Consider the following 22,044-nt stretch of genomic DNA (forward strand, 5'->3'; position numbering starts at 1 on the left):
TAACATCGACCTATAAGGCTGAGTTCATACTTCAGTTATTAGGCCAGTTTTTGGCAAATTTAGGTATACTTTCTTATAATTTTAATCAAGTTTTGGTTTAATAAAATTAATGTTAAAATATTTAATACATTTAATAATAAAAATTTTATGTTGCGTAAGACAGGAGAGAATTGGCCAGTCTACTGTTTATTCAATGACGTGGAGGGTGTTGCGATGGAGAAAGCATTCCAAAAAAAACAATTCCTCTACACCTGGAGCCGAATCGTGTCAAGATTGATGCAAGTGCGGTATTGGCTGCTCATCCAGCAAGATACTTCTGGGGGAACCTGCCTGCCATGCTTAGGCCTCTACTAGCGACAGAATGAGAAGAAGACAAAGCTTGTTCTTTTCTGTACATTGAATGAAATTTTTTTGGGGCCTGTACTCCACTGGCCAGGCAGTAAAATTGTTATCCAATGACCGTCTAATATACCTCCAGCCACATAATCTGTCCGGTGAATGCCTAATGTTTGGGGCCTGTACTTCCGTGGCCTAAAATAAAACTTTTCTAGGCTCCAGCATGGCACATTTTTGACAGTTTCCATTTAAGACGCATAAAAATGGCCCCTGATTAAAATACATTTTTATTATTAAATGTATTAAATATTTTAACATAAATTTTATTAAACCAAAACTTGATTAAAATTATAAGAAAGTATACTTAAATTTGCCAAAACTGGCCTAATAACTGAAGTATGAACTCAGCCTTATAGGTCGATGTTAGTGCAAAGAAGAAGCACACTCCTTTTACACCGTCGTCAGCTGATTCCACATAGATGTCAGAACCTGTTCTATTGCACGCTTATACAAGAAGAGCCCCCCGACAGAGTGGACAGGGTGTCAGCTGTAAGTTTGTGTTGACGTCACTGATTATTTTGCCCTTCCTCTGATCCATCAGAACAATAACCCAGAAAAAACGTACGCTGTCTTTGGAGCTTACGCCTTCACTCGGTCACGCAACTGTATTTTTTGTGGGAATTTTTGCCATTGATCCCCCTCTGGTATGTCACTGTCCATGTTGTGGGACGATTTGTGCACTTCTTGTAAGTATTTGATGGCTGCAAATATGAGATGAAGGTTTTTGCAGGGGCCCGCTGTTCGTTTTTCACTAGTTGATTTGATTGAATCAGACCCAAAATGACCCAAATCACTAGTGATTCCTTTCTGCCTAAAATGACATGATGCAGCAAAATATAGTAAGTGCTCATAAACACGGCAGAGCCTGTATAGCAGTGCATGGTGGCTTGTTGCACAGGGCCCAGAGGTGGGGTCTTTGGGGTTGAATGAACAGAACTCTTGTTTCCTAGATGCAGAAAAAAACTGTGCCCCTCAGTCTGAAATTGGAGGTACAATCAAGGTCTCATGTACCTCTATAGCACCTCTGTTATGGCTCCACACAAAACCAAGCCATAATTTAGCCATATAAAACATTACAACTGAAATTCTGCAGTCATGGTACATTGTGTGATCAATTATTAGAACAGGAAAATTGACCGAAAAACAAAAACCTAATTTAATGGGTAGTAGAGCTTCATAAATTGTGTGACATGGTAACTAGTGCATACAGTACCATTACTGGTTTGAATATTCATATATCCCTTTGAAATCCAAAATAAATATAAGCAGGAGGTTAATATGAAAAAATAGATACAGTTTATATAAATAAAAGATTACAAGTAACAGCAATGTATATCTACAGCGTAAGCTATTTTAAACTATGTGCAGACTTGGCAGATTTATTACAGATTTACGGCTCATGCACACGACCGTATGTATTTTGCGGTCCGCAAAACGCGAATCCACAAAAAATGCAGATAACGTCCATGTGAGATCCGAGTTGCGTCCATTTTTTTGCGGATCATTGTAATAATGCCTATGCTTGTTTGCAAAACGGACAAGAATAGGACATGTTCTATCTTTTTTGCGGGGCCACGGAACGGACACACTTATGCGGACAGCACACCGTGTTTTTTGTGGACCCATTGGAACGAATGGGTCTGCATCTTATCCGCCAAAAAAGAAACTGGAACAAACATGGAAATAAAATACGTTCGTATGCATGAACCCTTATGGTGCGGAACTGTAGTGAACAAGGTTTTGAGAAGTCCCTTCACATATAGCAGGAAAAAAAATGATGTGGATTTTAAGGCATGGAGTAGATTGAGAGATCTGCAGCATGCCCTATATATCATGGATTTGGTGCAGAATTTTGCAACAGCGTTTAGCCTTTGGTTTGCATATGCAGAAAATCCACAGAAAAATCCCTGTGACACACAGTGATTGTTAATGTAGTAACACGCAACTGTAGGCTAATAACAAGCTAGTGGCAAATTATTCCAGCTCTGAACGGTTCCTTTCTGGTGATAAGCGGTGTAACCCAAGTGCAAGTCCTTAAATTCTATTAGGATTACTATTAGGAGTAATAATACAGTGTCTATTTTTGCAGATAACAGCAAGCTGGAGTTCCAAATATATATACAAGACAACTCTCACCTTGCTTTCATGGAAGCACGGGCCCAGTCCAAATGGACAAACGTAATGTCATCGTGCATCTTGTATGTGATTCGTGTTTGGATAACAGTTTTTTATTGTTACTAAAAAAGCTGCAAGTTTTTATGGGAAGCTGAACAGCAAGCTAGAGTACATAAATACAAGTCTTAGTAGCATGGTAACAATTTGTAAGGCTGAAAAAAAGAGACAGGTCCATCCAGTTCAGCCTGTTATCCTGCAAGTTGATCGAGAGGAAGGTATAAAAAAAACACTGTGAGGTAGAAGCCTGTAAAGTGGCAGGACTAGGTTCTCATCACGGGCAACTATGCCAATACTGACCCCTGAGGTACCTCATTAGTGACAGTGACTCAATCTGAGTGTGTACCGTTAATAATCACCTTCTGTTTTCTATCATTGAGCCAGTTACTTACCCATATACACAGTTGTGGGTATGTGGCTAAGTAATGTGGGTAAGCGCTGCTTCCTCTTCACTACACTATGGGTCATCTCCTCTGGAACGGTGATGTAGTGCAATTACAAGTACTTACTCCATTCAAGCGAAACCTCCGAGACGATGGGCAGTGTAATGAACAGGAAGCAGAGCATGCATAGAGCGCCACCTCCTCTTCAAACAGCCGATCGCCGGGGGTGTCAGACGCACACTGATCAGATATTGATGGCATATACTGACGATAATTCTTCAATATAAATAGCAGGACAACCCCTTTAAATGTCCGTCTATTACATTGCTTAACTCTCTTAGGATACGGGGGTGTATGCTATCTGGACCATGTGATTTGCCTTTTATCAGACCACATTTATTGGAGAGTTTACTTTAATACTTTGCATTTCATCGATTTCCCTTAGTGAATATAGCAGAGAAAAAAATATAATAATTTCACTTTCTCTCTACCACCCCTCCCTCATCACTCTTCAAAGGGCCAACACTTTCAGGTTTAACCTTTTTACTGCTTATATAATTGAAGAACATTTTAAGGTTAGTTTTTCTCTCTTTGGCAGTAAGCCCCTGTGTCTCGAGCTTGGCTGCCTTTATCTATTTTTTACATATTCAGTTTTTCCTTATAGTTTTTTTTTTGTGCTTTTTGGCTACTTTCCTGTTTTTGGTCAGTAATTGACTGCTTTCTGTTTGTTATTTATTGCCCCCTTCGCATTTCTATTTATCCACACTTTTTTATCTTGGTCTTCATCCTTTTATTCCCTCTCGCAATTAGGCCTCATGCACACGACCGTATTTTGTTTCCGTGTCTGTTCCAGTTTTTTTGCGGATAGGATGCGGACCCATTCATTTCAATGGGTCCACAAAAAATTGTGCTGTCCCCATCAGCATGTCCGTTCCGTTGCTCCGCCAAAAAAATAGTACATGTCCTATTATTTTCTAGTTTGCGGACAAGGATAGGCATTATTACAATGGATCAGCAAAAAAAAACGCATCTGCCAAAAAAAAAACGGATGCCATACGGACTGCAAAACACATACGGTCGTGTGCATGTACCCTTAGAGTTTAGGATGCTTTTATAAAATAACCCATTTTCTGGCTGTATTTTTATTTTTCAGGACATTGTCCCACTTAGTGATGCTAATGACCTCTCTAAGCTGATAAAATTTTGCTTTTTGGAAGTTCAGCATTTTTATGCCTTCCTGAAACAGCTAAAATAACTGAAAGTTCATTATATTATGGTCGCTATTTCTTAGGCTACATGCACACGACCGCCTTCACATAATATAATTAACTTTTAGTTATTTTAGCTGTTTAAGGAAGGCACAAAACTGCTGAACTTCCAAAAAGCTAAATTTTATCAGCTTAGAGAGGTCATTAGCATCACTAACTAGGACAATGTCCTGAAAAACAAAAATACAGCCAGAAAATGGGTTATTTATAAAAGCATCCTAAACTTTAAGGCCTCTTTTAGATGGGAAAAGGTGCGGGTGCGTTGCGGGAACATGCACGATTGTAATGCGTTTTGCACGCGCGTGAGAAAAAAATTGGCATGTTTGGTACCCAAACCCGAACTTCTCCACAGAAGTTCGGGCTTGGGATTAGTGTTCTGTAGATTGTATTATTTTCCCTTATAACATGGTTATAAGGGAAAATAATAGCATTCTGAATACAGAATGCATAGGACAATAGCGCTGGAGGGGTTAAAAATAAATAAAAAATAATTAAACTCACGGTCATCACATGGTCCATCACATGATCTTTTACCATGGAGATGGATCATGTGATGACCAGAGTGATGTCACCACATGTCCTTTTCCGGCACACAGCACAGAAGATAGACAGAAGAGAAGCCGGGCTGCGCGAGCAAGTGGATTAAGGGGAGTTAAATTATTTTTTTAAAAATGTTAACCCCTCCAGCGCTATTGTCCTATGCATTCTGTATTCAGAATGCTATTATTTTCCCTTATAACCATTTTATAAGGGAAAATAATAATGATCGGGTCTCCATCCCGATCGTCTCCTAGCAACCGTGTGTGAAAATCGCACCGCATCCGCACTTGCTTGCAGATGCTTGCGATTTTCACGCAGCCCCATTCACTTCTATGGGGCCTGCGTTGCGTGGAAAACGCACAATATAGAGCATGCTGCGATTTTCACGCAACGCACAATGCGTTCAACTCCCGCATCGCAACCGCGCAGAATACTCGCCCGTGTGAAAGGGGATCAAGGCTACATGCACACGACCGTATATGTTTTGCGGTCCGTATGGCATCCGTTTTTTTTTGCTGATCCATTTTTTTGCTGATCCATTGTAATTGCCTGCAAACTAGAAAAAAATAGGACATGCCATACAGAAAAGGATGACGTTCTGTATGGCATCCATTTTTTTTGGAGGATCTGTTTGTTTTGCGGATCCATTGTAATAATGCCTATCCTTGTCCGCAAACTAGAAAAAAATAGGACATGCACTATTTTTTGGGTGGAGCAATGGAACGGACATACTGATGCGGACAGCACAGTTTTTTGCGGACCCATTGAAATGAATGGGTCCGCATCCTATCCGCAAAAAAAACGGATCAGACACGGAAACAAAATACGGTCGTGTGCATGAGGCCCAACAGAACGGACATACTGATGCGGACAGCACACAGTGTGCTGTCCGCGTTTTTTGCGAAACCATTGAAATGAATGGGTCCGCATCCTATCCGCAAAAAAAATAAAAATGAACGGACACGGAAACAAAATACGGTCGTGTGCATGAGGCCTTAGATGTCCCCTAACCTGCACATCTGTTGTTCTGTCAGGTCTATTGATTAATACATTACTAAGTCTAGTATGGGAAAGCTAATTGCCTTTAGTTATTGACAGGAACCAGTTTCCTTTATGAGATCCACAGGTTTCAGTTTCCCAGTCTATATTGACGACAAACACCTATCGGTATTTTATTATCGTTTTTACCACCATGTATTTCTACCCACAGTGACTCCACATGTTCATTACTCCCACTTATATCTTCCCCCCTTTTACATTTTTTATGATGTTTTGTAAAAAGACTGTAACCTTGTAAATTAACCGTCCAGTCTAGCTATCATCCAGCCATTTCTCAGACATTACTAATTCCAGTTTACAAATTTTATTGGTAAGACTCTTGGCATTAGTTTAAATACAATTAAGAGGTTTTGGATATTTTTTACCCTACACTTTTTTTGAACTTTTCTAGTCCCTCCCTCTATTCCACCCCCAGGTCACTATATGCACTATATTCCCCTTCTATAATGTAATTGCCCTTCCCCCCCCCCCCCCCCAGTCCCTAGTTTAAACACTTCTCCAAACTTCTAGCCATCTTCTCCCCTAAAACAGTTGTGCCTTCCCCATTGAGGTGCAATCCTTCCCTACCATAGACCACAAAGAGATTGGCCAGGTCTCCAGGAAGCTAAATCTCTACTTCCTACACCAGTTCTTGATCCACTCGTTAATCTTCCTAATGTTTTTCTGGTGTGGCTAGTGGAACAGGTAGTATTTCAGAAAGTACTGCCTTTAAGGTCCTAGCCCTGAGCTTGCGAACAAAGTCCCTGAAATCATTTTAAAGGGTCCTCCACCTACCTCTAACTTTGTATGTGCACCATAACTGCTGGGTCTTTACCAGCCCCTCCCAGTAATCTGTCAACCCAAGCCACAATATTTTGAACTTGAGCGTCGGAAAGACAACACACTGTTTAATGATCCAGGTCTTTGTGACAGTTCACGATATCTGTACCCCTGATGATTCAATCTCCCACTACCATCACCTGCACTCCTGGTCTCCTCCTTGCTGGGGCTGACATTCCCCTGACTGACAGAGGAAGTATCTTGCTGCAACAGTGCCATCCCTGAACTGACATCTTCCTTATCTGCCAACGTGGCTATCTTTTTGGGGTCCAGAGTAGGCTAGACTCCCTGGCACGCTTACCTATTGCCTTCTAATCCAGCTAGCTACCTCACTTTTCTGCACATCCATACTACCACCCTTCTCTTCATCTACCTCAGTGAACAGCAAACTTTTTCCATATTGTCAAGGGCATACTTAATCTCAAATCACACACTTAAATGGGTATTCTGGTTAGATTAAGTTATTCCCTATCCACAGGGGATAGCTATTAGATTGGTGGGGGTCCTAGCTTTGGGACCCCCACCGATCACAAGAACAGGGGCCCCGTACCCTGCATCCCCCCCTAAAATGAATGGAACGGCCGGTCAGGCATGTTTGCGGTTGCTCCATTCGTTTCTATGGGAATTCCAGAGATAGCCGAGCGATAGGAAATAACTTAATCTAACCGGAATACCCCTTTACGACAAAACACAGTATAGATCAAAACTCACTCACTTTTTTAGTCTGTTCTTAAAGCTGCTGTTCCCAAACCAGCTAAAAACCAGGCAGCAAATTAATTTCCTCTGGATACAAAGGAAAAACGATATCTCAAAATAGTCACATGACACAAGGGGAGCAGGTCACCTACATGGGCAGCGATTGGCTGCAGCCAGGTCAAACCGGATGTTTACATTGTGGGAAAACAGCGGTGCAGTTTACGCCTGGAAGAGAAAGACCTGGGAGCCAGTGCTGGGAAGCAGCAGTAAGTAAGCCTCCTTTCACAGGTCTGGCCAAGAAGGTGGTTTGCAACTCCCCCAAAGTTGCAAAACCCCTTTAATATTATTTAACTCAAAAAATGAATCTAAGTATTTTTTTAAATGGTCCACTGTTCCTGGTGTGACCACGTCCTGAGGTAGACCGTTTCACAGATTCCTATGGTGAAGAAGCCTTGTTGTTTCTGGAGACCAAACTTTTTCCTCTCCAGTCGGAAGCAGTGGCCCCTTGTCTTTTGATGGAATTTTACACGGAACAGATTTTCACCATATTTTACAGCCCAGTTATACATTTATACAAGGTAAGCTTGTCCCCCTTAGGGCCCTTTCACACTTGCGCTGTCCGGATCCAGCATAGAGTTCCGTCTTCGGGGCTCTATGCCGGAAGAATCCTGATCAGGATTATCCTAATGCATTCCGAATGGAGAGAAATCCGTTCAGGATGCATCAGGATGTCTTCAGTTCCGGAACGGAACGTTTTTTGGCCGGAGAAAATACTGCAGCATGCTGCGCTTTTTGCTCCGGCCAAAAATCCTGAAGACTTGCCGCAAGGCCGGATCCGGAATTAATGCCCATTGAAAGGCATTGATCCGGATCCGGCCTTAAGCTAAACGTCGTTTAGGCGCATTGCCGGATCCGACGTTTAGCTTTTTTAGAGTGGTTACCATGGCTGCCGGGACGCTAAAGTCCTGGCAGCCATGGTAAAGTGTAGTGGGGAGTGGGGGAGCAGCATACTTACCGTCCGTGCGGCTCCTCGGGCGCTCCAGAGTGACGTCAGGGTGCCCCAAGCGCATGGATCACGTGATCACATGGAACACGTCATCCATGCGCACGGGGCGCTCTGATGTCATTCTCGAGCGCCCCAGGAGCCGCACGGACTGTAAGTATACCGCTCCCCCGCTCCCCGCTCCTACTATGGCAACCAGGACATTAATAGCGTCCTGGGTGCCATAGTAACACTGAACGCATTTTGAAGACGGCTCCGTCTTCAAATGCTTTCAGTACACTTGCGTTTTTCCGGATCCGGCGTGTAATTCCGGCAAGTGGAGTACATGCCGGATCCGGACAACGCAAGTGTGAAAGGGCCCTTAGACGCCTCTTCTCAAGACTAAATAAATGTACTTCTTTCAATCTTTCCTCATAACTAAGACCCTCCATACCCCCATCAGTTTAGTTACTTTTATTTGTATCTTTTCCAGCTGCAGGGCATCCTGATGCCCAGAACTGAACTGCATATTCCAGATGAGGCCGCACCAAAGCTCGGTTCAGTGGTAATATCACATCTCTGTCCTGCGAGTTCATGCCTCGTTTGGTACAGTGATTTGGAAGCTTTAGGCTGTGTCAATTCTATGAAGCAAGAGTGACCACCGTGCTCTTTTTTTTAGAACGGGAGCCTATCGTCGGACTTGTGCAACTCCCTCCTTATTAGGCTGTGAGGGCACCTGAAGATGGCGGATTGGCGGGAAAAATTCCTGAGGGGGTCCGATATTGTGGGCGGATAATAGTTTGGTTCAGGTTAAATTATGGCAGTTTCAATCGCCTCCTGTTCCTGTCTTCCCCTCTGCTCCCAGAATTGTTCTGTGCCTGCCGCAGGATCTCTCTCTGGTTTCCCACGCAGCACACTCTTCCGACTCCTGGCACGGCACTGCTGGTTCCCGCTCCTACTTCTCTGCGCTTGTCCTCCGGTATATCGGCACCACTGTGTTGTCTGTGCTCTTCAGGACTCCATCAGGGGTCTTTACTTTTGTAAATGGCTATGTTCTTAGCCAGGATTTGTCCCGGGTTGTGGCTCCAGACGCGGAGCTCCTCTTAGAAGTGACCGTCCATATTGGCTGCTGGCCACGCCCCTTCATGCCTCGTTTAACCACTTCCCGACTGACCACAGACAATAAATGCCCTGGGGGCTGGAATTTGTCTCTGAATGAACATTTTAGAATGTCCATTCAGAGGTTGCAGCTGCATGCTAATCGGTGTCCCTGCCTTCTAGATCTCTGAATACACAGCGCTGAAGGAGCACCCTCACCATACCATAGCCTGAAAAATGTTAAAATATGGCTCTAAGAAAATGTTTTTCTAAAAGTTATAGGCAAAGGTCTATTTGCCGCATTTGTGTGAGGGGAGGCGGGGCATGATGCTTATAAGTCCCAACCTCCTCCTCTCCTTACCGGCGGCTCGTTTCTGCGTCACTTCCAGGCACAGCGGTTCGCACGTGAGTAACAGGCTCTGGCTCCCCATCGGCATCGGCACCAGCGTTGGCTTCAGGCAGCAATTCGTGGGTCCTTCTGTCTACCGACTGCACGGGTTCCTACCAGCAGACGCGGGTACATACATAGTGAGCACATTGACGTCAGGGTCAAGTAAGCTACAATACATCACAGAAGGGGATTATTGAGGTTAGGTGGTATTGAACAGTTGCTAATACTCTGTTTTCACATGTTCAGCTACGTTTCATTCACTGCATTAGCAAGCAAGCAGTTGCAAGGTACAGTAGCGTCGTGGTTGCATACTCACATTCCACATAATATTTTTTTTAAAGTACACTTTAAGGCAGGTAGTGGCAAGTCTGCCCAACTGGCAGGATTCTAATGTGTATTATATCCTCAGTTATGCTCAAGCCTGTCACGACTACAGGCTACATCTCGATACGTCTGTCAGGTCTACAGGCACGTTTAAGTCCTGTCACGACTACAGGCAGCAATTCGATATGTCTGTCACCTTTACAGACACGTTTAAGTCCTGTCACGACTACAGGCAGTGTTTTGATACGTATGTCACCTCTACAGAACCGCAAGTCCTGTCACGACTACAGGACACAATCCTTCACCGCATGCCTCATTTCACTGTCATGTTCAGTCCGCTCACATCGGGCACTTTAAGACAACTTAGGTCACAGTAAATTCTGCAGTGTACACATCTTCCTATATTCAGTCACTTCGGGGAAGGGGTGCTCCGTATGCTGCATGGTATCTCGGGTGCTGGTACAGCGGTTCTTGGCACATCGGTGGTCTGTGTGACACTGGTGTGTTGCACAAGCCTGGTGTCGGGTATTCACCTTCTGCATTAATCATGTTATGTTTTAGTAGGATGTCTCAAGAATCATTTGTGGGCGATACATCATCCCATGGGAGCGTGGCGTCACATTCCGCAAGAGACTCCACACCATCACTGAGGTTGTGGACTGTGCCCAAGTTGATGGCAGAGGTAACCAAGAGAGGCATTCCATTTCCAGCTTCTGCAAGGAAGGCAGAGCTGTTTCGTCTTCTGTTTTCAGTTCTGGTGGGCCAAAACCAGGAAGGGGTATCCATGGATACCATTCAGACCTCGCTTACTTAACTGCACGTAGCCATCAACTCCATGGCATCATCAATGTCGAACTTTCAGGCCAGACTAGAGTCGTTCGATGCAGGCAATTACAGCTGCCCGTTTGGTGGGCCAGAGTCCGGCAGGTTCTTCTAGCTCCCAGGCTAGCATGGCTGGTGAGTCAGGTTCTACACCCTCTATCGCACCGTCCCACTTCATTCAAGCCAACATACGGCAGGCAGGACATAATTGAAAGCAAGGACGTTAACTTAGCATCCTTACTCATAACAGCCCACGAGGCGCCAGACAACAAGACCATAGTCTGTGCGGAGGTTTTGGTTGTCCTCAAATCTAAGGATGTGAGGTTAAACAGGAAACTCAGCATACCGGAGTTCGTCCTAGCTTTTAGTCTGTACAGGGATGTTGTCTGTACTATTAACCCTCAGCGCAGGGAGAAGTTCTTTACATGTACAAAGTGGTGGATCTAGCCTATAAATATAGTGGGTCCGCCTTTTATGACCATCACCGTTTCTTCTCAGTGAAGGCTGCAGCGGCGTTGGCTCAATTCCAACACACGGTGGATTGGTCCAATATGGATACAGAACTGTTCTGTAGACACTTTGCGGGCCTCAAAGCTCCTGCCTGTTCCAAGTGAAACTCTTACTCCCACATGACAGACTGGTGCTCATACGGCAACAATCCAGCACAATCGCAGGCTAGTAATGTTCCTGGGCCATCAATCAGCAAAAGTGTCCCTGGGGTAGACAAGTTTGGGAGTCCCATCAAGTATCTGGGGAAGTCTCAAATTTGTAACAACTTTTATTATTCGGCGTGCCATTATAGCCAGTGTAGACGCCTGCATTTATGTGGTATATGTTTCAGAGCCCACCCCCGTGTGTCTTGTCCACCAAAAAATCTGGATCCAGCATGACTAAGCGTGGTGAACGTCGGTCTCCTTCACACTCTGTTAGGGTCCCATCCAGATGCCGACTGGGTACAGTTTGTCTTCAATGGTTTGTCCGCCGGTTTTCATACAGGTCTATTGGCTCTACCACAGACATCTTACGAATGCAAGAGCCTGTTGTCAGCCTCGAGAGATCCCGTGGCCATTTCTCAGCTCATACAAGCTGAATTGGACAAGGGGTACCTCAGCAGGCCATTTGAATATTCCCCTTTGATTGTTGGAGGGTTAACCCTGTTGATGTAGTGACTGGGAAGTTCAGCAATGAAAAGAGATTAATATACGACCTGTCAGCCCCACATTCATTACCTATACCTAGCCTTAATTCTCTAATCCCTTCAGAAGAATTCTCAATGAAATACACTTCTATCGATGAAGTCATTCAGGTGATACTGAGGTTGGGTCGGGGGGCTTGGCTGTCTAAAGCAGATATCACAGATGCTTTTAAGCTGCTCCCAATCCAACCTGAGCTGTGGCAATGGCACAGGCTTAAGTGGTTAAACAAATATTACTTTGCCAATAAATTGACCTTTGGCTCTAAGTCCAGCCCATGGATTTTTGATCAGTTTGCCAGATCCCTACATTGGATCCTCCAAGACTTGTTTCGTGTTGTCCAAGTCATTCATTATTTGGATGACTTCCTCTTGATAGAACCCCTGGAACATACACCCCAGGACCTACAGGTATTGCAGTCAGTGTTTGCAGATCTCAGGGTGCCTGTAGCCCCACACAAGGTGGAAGGGCCCAGTACTACCATTACATTTCTTGGTATTCGTCTGGACACTGGCAGCATGGAAGCTAACCTTCCTCAAGAAGAACTGCTCAGGGTCAAAGAGGCAGTACACAAGTTAGCCTGAGTTAGGGTTACTGCTAAATCGGATCTCCAGTCCCTGCTTGGTATGATCAACTTTGCTATGCGCATCATTTCCCAAGGCAGGTTGTTCATTTCCAGACTGTTGAAATTTCCCTCCGTACAGCAGTCTCGGCATACCCCTACTGCTTAAGGAGAAGTAGGTAGGTAGGCAGGTATACTACTCATAAGCCGACCCGAATAAAAATACTCTTATTGTATAAAACTTCAAAAAAAAAATAGACATATTTGGTATCACTGTGGCTTTATAAAAATAGCACATTATCTACCCTATCAGATGAACGTCATAAAAATAAATAAAATGACACCAAAACAGCCTCCCAAAAAAACATAATATCAAGTCATCAAAAAGTCTTATATACCCCAAAATAGTACTGTTAAATACAGTTTGTCCTGCAAAAGGCAAGCCCTCAAACATTTACTTTGGCAGAAAAATAAAAATGTTATGGATGTTAGTATATGCAAACTATAACAGGATTTTTTTATAAAAAGTTTGGTATCGCCATAATCATATCAACCTGCAGAATAAAGTTATCATATAATAATATGTACCACACGGTGAACCTGATAAAAATGACATATTACATTTTTGCCCATCTAAACTCCCACAAAATGGGAAAAAAGCGATTAGAAAGCTAAATGTACCTCAAAATGACTCTTAAAAACCATTTCAGCAAATTCCATTTTAGAAAATCCAGATCCCGCTCCTTTCCTTCTGAGTCCTGGCGTATCCCCAAACAGCAGTGGGTAGCAAATTGTGGGGTGATATTCTCCTGTTATCCCTTGTGAAAATGAAAGTTTTGGCCTAAGGCATCATGTAATTTTTCATTTTCAAAGATAAGTGCTATAAATTCTATCAAACACCTGTTGGGTCAAAATGCTCATTATGAAAGTGAAGTTGAGGCACACAATTTTTATGTATTTGCGATACAGGGAATTTATTTATTTGCATGTAGTGCTATCATCCATTTGCCCAATCTGCTTCAGAGTTTGAACATTTTCATAAACCGTACGTTTCGGTCGCGCAGGACCTTCATCTGCGGTTCTATCTGTTCAGACGGATGTGGGTTAGTGGGAGCTGGATGCGTAAACGTACGGTTTATGAAAATGTTCAAACTCTGAAGCAGATTGGGCAAATGGATGATAGCACTACATGCAAATAAATAAATTCCCTGTATCGCAAATACCGAAAATTGGGTGCCTCAACTTCACTTTCATATACCTTGGGTGGTGTAGTTTCCAAAATGTCATCGTAGAGGTACCTCAGGGTCTCTTTAAATGCAACATGGCACTCAAAGACCATTCCTGCAAAATCTGCTCTCCAAAAACCATATGGCGCCTCTTGCCTTCAGAGCACGTTTACGACCACATATACAGGTGAAACTAGAAAAAATTTAATATTGTGCAAAGTTCATTTATTTCAGTAATGCAACTTAAAGGGAACCTGTCATGTGGATATTTGATTATAATCTAACTAATTATATACAATCATTAACTACTAAAAAATACAAATCAGATTCCAAAAAAGTTTGGACACTAAACAAATTGTGAAAAAAAACTAAATGCAATGATTTGGAGATGGCAAATGTCAACAAATCCCCAAAAAGTTGGGACAAGTAGCAATATGAGGCTGCAAAAAGTAAATTTGAGCATAACGAAGAGCTGGAAGACCAATTAACACTAATTAGGTCAATTGGCAACATGATTGGGTATAAAAAGAGCTTCTCAGAGTGGCAGTGTCTCTCAGAAGCCAAGATGGGTAGAGGATCACCAATTCCCACAATGTTGCGCAGAAAGATAGTGGAGCAATATCAGAAAGGTGTTACCCAGCGAAAAATTGCAAAGACTTTGCATCTATCATCATCAACTGTGCATAACATCATCCGAAGATTCAGAGAATCTGGAACAATCTCTGTGCGTAAGGGTCAAGGCCGTAAAACCATACTGGATGCCCGTGATCTCCGGGCCCTTAAACGACACTGCACCACAAACAGGAAAAGCAAAAGGAAATCACAGAATGGGCTCAGGAATACTTCCAGAAACCATTGTCAGTGAACACAATCCACCGTGCCATCCGCCGTTGCCAGCTGAAACTCTACAGTGCAAAGAAGAAGCCATTTCTAAGCAAGATCCACAAGCTCAGGCGTTTTCACTGAGCCAGGGATCATTTAAAATGGAGTGTGGCAAAATGTAAGACTGTTCTGTGGTCAGACGAGTCACGATTTGAAGTTCTTTTTGGAAATCTGGGACGCCATGTCATCCGGACCGAAGAGGACAAGAACAACCCAAGTTGTTATCAACGCTCAGTTCAGAAGCCTGCATCTATGATGGTATGGGGTTGCATGAGTGTCTGGAAAGGCACCATCAATGCAGAAAAATATATTCAGGTTCTAGAACAACATATGCTCCCATCCAGACGTCATCTCTTTCAGGGAAGACCCTGCTTTTTTCAACAAGATAATGCCAGACCACATTCTGCATCAATCACAACATCATGGCTGCGTAGGAGAAGGATCCGGGTACTGAAATGGCCAGTCTGCAGTCCAGATCTTTCACCTATAGAGAACATTTGGCGCATCATAAAGAGGAAGGTGCAACAAAGAAGGCCCAAGACGATTGAACAGTTAGAGGCCTGTATTAGACAAGAATGGGAGAGCATTCCTATTTCCAAACTTGAGAAACTGGTCTCCTCGGTCCTCAGATGTCTGTTGAGTGTTGTAAGAAGAAGGGGAGATGCCACACAGTGGTGAAAATGGCCTTGTCCCAACTTTTTGGGGATTTGTTGACACCATGAAATTCTGATTCAACATATTTTTCCCTTAAAATTGTAAATTTTCTCAGTTTAAACTTTTGTTCCGTGATTTATGTTCTATTCTGAATAAAATATTAGAAGTTGGCACCTCCACATCATTGCATTCAGTTTTTATTCACGATTTGTATAGTGTCCCAACTTTTTGGGAATCCGGTTTGTACCTTAGATGTATTCACTTACTGGTGTGACAGATGGTTACCTCATAATACACACAAAGATGCCGCATGCCACATGCTAATGAGCTGATTTGAGTCCAGCGTGACGTCATTGAGTCCAGCGTTTATTTAATTCAGAGATATAGCCACTCCCCTGCCCACCTGCTGCTGATTCATATGGAAAATCTGCAGCAGGTAAGCGGGGAGAGTCAGGAGCTCATAAATATTCATTACTTATCATAATCAGCTGGAGCTTTTCAATACAAGATGCAATGCAGATTGACTGGGTCAATTAAAAAAAGTGACCCAGCATTTTGCTAAGAGAATCAGTCACTTATTTATGTTGCCCTTAGTTAGGACACCATAAAACTGGTGACAGGTTCCCTTTAAAAGGTGAAACTAATATATGAGATAGACTTATTACATGCAAAGTGAGATATTTCAAGCCTTTAGTTGTTATAATTTGGATGATTATGGCTTTCAGTTAATGAAACCTCAAAGTCACAATTGTGAGGTACCCTTTGCTTAGGGGGTATGGATTAATTAGCTGACTAGAGTGTGACACTTTCAGCCTAGACTATTGAACCTTTTTACAAAATTCTAATTTTAAGCTGCATTAATGTAATTCCTTTTAATTTGCATTACTGAAATAAATGGACTTCAAGTTTCACCTGTATAGTGTTTCTGTAAACTGCTGAATCAGGGTAATAACCATTGAGGTTTGTTTTGTTGTTAACCCTTAACAATATTGGAAGAAAAAAACAATACAAATATCAGAATTCCACCTAAACAAATTTTAAAAGAGTTAGGCCTCATGCACATGACCGTTTTTCAGGTCCGCATTCGAGCTGCAAAAGATGCGGACAGCACTCCGTGTGCTGTCCGCATCCGTTGCTCCGTTTCAAAGCCCCGCAAAAAAAAAATATAGCATGTCCTATTCTTGTCCGTTTTGCAGACAAAAATATGCATGTCTACAATTGGCCGCCCGTTCCGCAAAATGCGGAAGGCACACAGGCGGCTTCCGTTTTTTTGCAGATTCGCAGTTTGTGGACCGCAAAAAACGGAACGGTCGTGTGCATGAGGCTTTATGAAAGAATATTTTCAACATACTGTATTTAGACCAGATGAACATATTTTTGGACATTATTTATCTGTATGGGAGAGGATTATGGCTAATAGAAGCTGGGGCATTTACAATTATTCTACAGTTTACGTTTCATGTACATCTACTGTATGGCAAATGCCAACCCAATGATTAATTTTCTTAAAGTTAAGAATTTTTACTTTTTTAAGAACATGAAAGTTTTGCATCAGGTTTTGCATGTCTTGTATAGTAAATGTTGTGAAAGGTGTAATAATCTACTTACCACTATTTTCTTAAAGTTCTATCATGGCAGTGCATGACATTTGGAAAATACTGTAGCTCGTCCTCTTGACTATACAGCAGTTTCACCTGGTAAAGTATAAAGACAACTCTCAGCAAGTTGCTCAGAGTACATTTACAAGCCTGAAAAACATATATTTATAATACCCAAACAGTTCAAACAATTGTGAGAACTCCATGCACTGCTCAGATAGGACTTGAAGAAAAAGGAGTCCTGCATTAACTACCAGCTACAATATATACATTTTTAACATCAAATTTACAAGTTATACTGTATCCTAACTAGATTTTGCAACTATAATTTATATGTAGTATGTCTGTGTTCTTCATGTACTGCACCACACACAATGCTACAACACATCACAGAGTGGAACGTAATTTGCAGCAGTAAGGCCCCTTTCACGCGAGCGAGTTTTCTGTACGGGTGCAAAGCGTGACGTTAACGCATAGCACCTGACCCATTGATTTCAAAGGGTCTGTGTACATGAGCGTTGGAAGAGGCCTAAGGCTGGTGTCACACAAGCGTGACGGATTAGGTCCGGATGCGTTCAGTGAAACTCTCACCATTTTGCAAGCAAGTTCAGTCAGTTTTGTCTGCAATGCGTTTTGATGCATTTTTCACGCGCGTGATAAAAAACTGAAGGTTTACAAACATCTCTTAGCAACCATCAGTGAAAAACGCATTGCATCTGTAACATCCCAGAGTTATGTTCCGAAACTCTTTTACCCCGCTACAACATGTTAAGTGTATTTATACTGTCATCTAGTGTGATTTTATCTAATATCCTCACAAATGTGCATTGGAATCCTTGTTAAATATATTTTGCTGTCATTTCTATGTTCACCAGCAGGTGACAGCAATGTGTTTAGCAGGGACTTAGTACAGTTTAGTATTTCTGAGCTGGAATAGTACATTCCAGTTTAGCTGCCCCCTCTGTGAGGAGGTGTGGAATGTTCCCACATCCTGCCTCATAGGGAGAGGAGGAAGTTAGAGTGTGCCAGCCACCCCTGCTAGGGGAAGGCTGTGCTGGTAGGAGCTCCCATATTTAGGGTTTCAAGCCAGTATCGTGTCTCGGCTGAGACATTGATCATTATTCCCAGCCTGAGCCCTTCAGCCTCAGCCAGTGAAAGCAAGCAGCCACCTCCAGTATTCCAGGAAGAACCATACCCTGTGAGCATAGCTGTGAGTACCGTCCAGAGACCAGGAGAAGCCAAATTCCACCTCAGCTAGTCAGTCCCCATACAGCAGAAGATAGTAAGAGCAGAAGATATAAATGCATGCCACATTACAGAGCCGAAAGCAGTCGACTTGCCGTATTTTTCGCCCCATAAGACACACTTCCCCCCCAAAAAATGGGGGGGAAATTCCCCCCGCGTCTTATGGGGCGAATGCTGACATTTTTACATCGCAGGCTGCGATGTATGAGCGAACGGGGAGGGACTGGGAGGAGGAGCGGGGGGCCGGCAATTGCGGCAGGGTCGGTGCAGTCACTGTACTCCGGTCCCACCGCTGCACTATACAAATATGAAATGTCTTATTCAATTAAAAGTGATTAAAGATGCCCCCCCCACTTTTATTACCGTACACCCTAACAGCTTCTGTAGAATGCAGGCAGGCAGGCCGGGCGGGTGGCAGCGCAAGTCCCTGATGTCACCTGCGCCGCCTACTTTATTAATGGAGCAGGCGGCGCAGGCACATGACGTCAGTGAGTGATGCACCGGCTGCCCAGCCTGCCTGCCTGCGTTGTACAGAAGCTGTTAGGGTGTACGGTAATATTAGGAGTGAGGGGGCATGTTTAATCACTTTTAATTGAATGAGACATTTTATATTTGTATACTGCAGCACTGGAGCGGTGGGGGGGGGGGGAATCTGTGGATGGCACTGTTATGGGCTGGGGGGTCTGTGGATGGCACATATATAACAGTGCGTCATCCACAGATCCCCCATAACAGTGCGTCATCCACAGATCCCCCATAACAGTGCGTCATCCACAGATCCCCATAACAGTGCGTCATCCACAGATCCCCCATAACAGTGCCATCCACAGATCCCCCATAACAGTGCGTCATCCACAGATCCCCCATAACAGTGCGTCATCCACAGATCCCCCATAACAGTGCGTCATCCACAGATCCCCCATAACAGTGCGTCATCCACAGATCCCCCATAACAGTGCGTCATCCACAGATCCCCCATAACAGTGCGTCATCCACAGATCCCCCATAACAGTGCGTCATCCACAGATCCCCCATAACAGTGCGTCATCCACAGATCCCCCATAACAGTGCGTCATCCACAGATCCCCCATAACAGTGCGTCATCCACAGATCCCACCATAACAGTGCGTCATCCAAAGATCCCACCATAACAGTGCGTCATACACAGATCCCCCATAACAGTGCGTCATCCACAGATCCCCCATAACAGTGCGTCATCCACAGATCCCCCATAACAGTGCTATCCACAGATCCCCCCCATAACAGTGTCCTTCACAGATCCCCCATAATAGTGCCATCCACAGATCCCCAGTAATAGTGCCATCCACAGATCCCCAATAATAGTGCCATCCACAGACCACCATTAGTTCCAACCCCACCAAAAGCACACCTTTTGGTTAAAAATATTTATTTTTTCTTATTTTCCTCCCAAAAACCGTCTTATGGGCCACTGCGTCTTATAGGGCGAAAAATACGGTATCCTGTAAAGAGCTCCAGGCACATGATAGAAACAGAAGATAGATTTCTGCCACACATTGCCAATACCTGCTGGGAGTTCAGACTATTGCTGTATCTCACATGGATTACTGCTGCATCAAGTAAAGACCAGTCTGAACTTTATTCCAAGTCTGGATCTCAATTATTGCTACCAAAACCCTCAATTACTCCTACTAGCAACACTCATTTTATTGCAAGTGAGCCAGGATCCAGGAGTCCAGCCGTACCCTCAGGTAGGAGACACAGTTGACACCATTGCTATTACCACACAGAGACATTACACCACTTTGGTATTCCTAGCCTTGTACGTGAGTTACAACACCTTAAAGAGCCCTGTGTTAGTACCCTGTGCACGCTGCAATTGGCGTCACGAACAAACCATAGACTATTATACCCATATCTTGACCCACTGCATAATTGGCGTCCGTGTAACTGCACCCACGGTCCGGCTCATTCTACATCCGCACTTGCTTCCGGATGCAATGCGTTTTTCACTGAAGCCCTATTCACTTCTATGGGGCCAGGGCTGCGTGAAAAACACAGAATATAAAACATGCAACTTTTTTTACGCAACCTAGAACTGATGCGTGAAATGAATGGGTCTGGATTCAGTGCGGGTGCTAAGCGTTCACGTCACGCATTACACCCGCGTGGAAAACTCACTCGTGTGAAAGGGGCCTAAGAATCTATTGCAAACTTTGCAGCGAAATCCACATAAAGGGAATGTGTCAACTACCATTTTTTTTTCTGCCAGTTAAAACCAGATATTGGCACATATCCCTTTTCTTATCTTTTTTTTTCTTTTCGGATTTTACATTTTTTTATTCTATTTCTTGAACATGCAGCCATCTTGCTTGAGCTGCTGTTAACAGCATTTTGAAATATACTTTACAGCAGCAACCATGGACCACAGACAAAAGTCTGGAGGGGACTCTGACTTCTATAGGAGAGTTTAGGCATACTGTCATCATCTATTGTAAATGGTGGATCCTGTTTTATCTATATATAGGTGATATGCCATTCTAATCCTGCCAGTTATGGTAATGAGTAGTGATGATCGAGCACCAAAGTATTCGGGTGTTCGGCCCGAACACATTGCTATATTCGTGTGCTCGGCCGAGCACCCGAGTATAATGGAAGTCAATGGGAGACAGCCAGGCACCCCTTGCTCTGAAGAGGGGAGGGTGCCTCGTCCATTGGAAAAGGTCAGAAATGAATCGGAAACGCCATGGGGACGATGTCTGGATGCATCTTGGAGTCCCAGGTCGCTGCTGGGAACCATGTTGTCCAAGTTGCACACCACCTTTAAAGACTGACAAAAATACGAACATTCTTTCCTGTACATTCAATTGTATATAAAGTGCAAGTGCTGCAAAAAATTACAAGCAAGAGGCACTCCGAAACAGCCTGTATATCACATAAAGGAGGGCCTTATTCACATTGTGGTACAATTGTTCAGGTAGTGGGACTCCTACACTTATAAAGCCTATGCACTGAGGGAAAGGGCTGCTAAAAATTGCAAGGAACTGGCACTACAATACACCCTTTGTTACACATAAAGGAGGGCATCATACACACCCTTCAAAAATTATGATTGATGGCCTGCTGGTGACCCTCAAAAACATTTGGCGCAAGGGCCTGCTGCCGCATTGGTGACTCTAGATAACCTCTGGGTGATTGCACGTCCACTTGACGGCGACGATCCATTTTGTGATCATGGGTAACGGGGAATCAGGGTTCGATGCCGGAGAGGGAGCTTGAGAAAGGGATACCACATCCAAGGGAGGTCAATGGCTGAAATCTGATTGTCTGTTGTTGCTTTGCCACTTTTTTTTGTCATAATTGTTAACCACCCAGAGAGGGTCGGTCAAGTTATTAAAGCAGAAACATCCAAGGAAGGCAGCAGGCATGCGGCAATTACCCACTCCCGACTCGGGGAGGTAGTGCCGATAAAAAACAATAGAGGACTCTTAAGATGCCCTGTTATTGGAATGAGTAATAAAAAATTACAGGGAATGTCACTGTGGTATTTTAGATGAGGAAACATTATACAGGAGAGGCCATGCTGCCACTTTATTGACTCTAGATAACTTTTGCCTGATCACACGTCCCCGTGACGTCTACGATCCATTTGGATCAACTTTTGATGTTCTTTTATGTGCCTAACATGGTGACCACCGGTAACGGGGAATCATTTATCGATTTTGAAGCGGGAACCTGATAAATGGCTACGGCTA

At 43.6% G+C, this 22,044-nt stretch overlaps 1 protein-coding gene across 5 annotated transcripts in view; it reads right to left on the reverse strand.

Moving 5' to 3' along the window:
• IL15RA (interleukin 15 receptor subunit alpha) overlaps positions 1-22,044 on the reverse strand; it is a 199,916-nt gene that overhangs the window by 142,796 nt on the left and 35,076 nt on the right. The window contains exon 2 of one of the 5 annotated variants that reach the window (XM_044280018.1): positions 17,076-17,161. The exons of the other annotated variants lie outside the window; for them this stretch is intronic. The gene's annotated coding sequence lies outside the window, so the exon portion shown is untranslated. The remainder of the gene's footprint in view (positions 1-17,075; positions 17,162-22,044) is intronic. 5 annotated transcript variants of the gene reach the window in all.

This window comes from Bufo gargarizans, chromosome 2, assembly GCF_014858855.1.
Source record: "Bufo gargarizans isolate SCDJY-AF-19 chromosome 2, ASM1485885v1, whole genome shotgun sequence".
Classification (NCBI taxonomy): domain Eukaryota; kingdom Metazoa; phylum Chordata; class Amphibia; order Anura; family Bufonidae; genus Bufo; species Bufo gargarizans.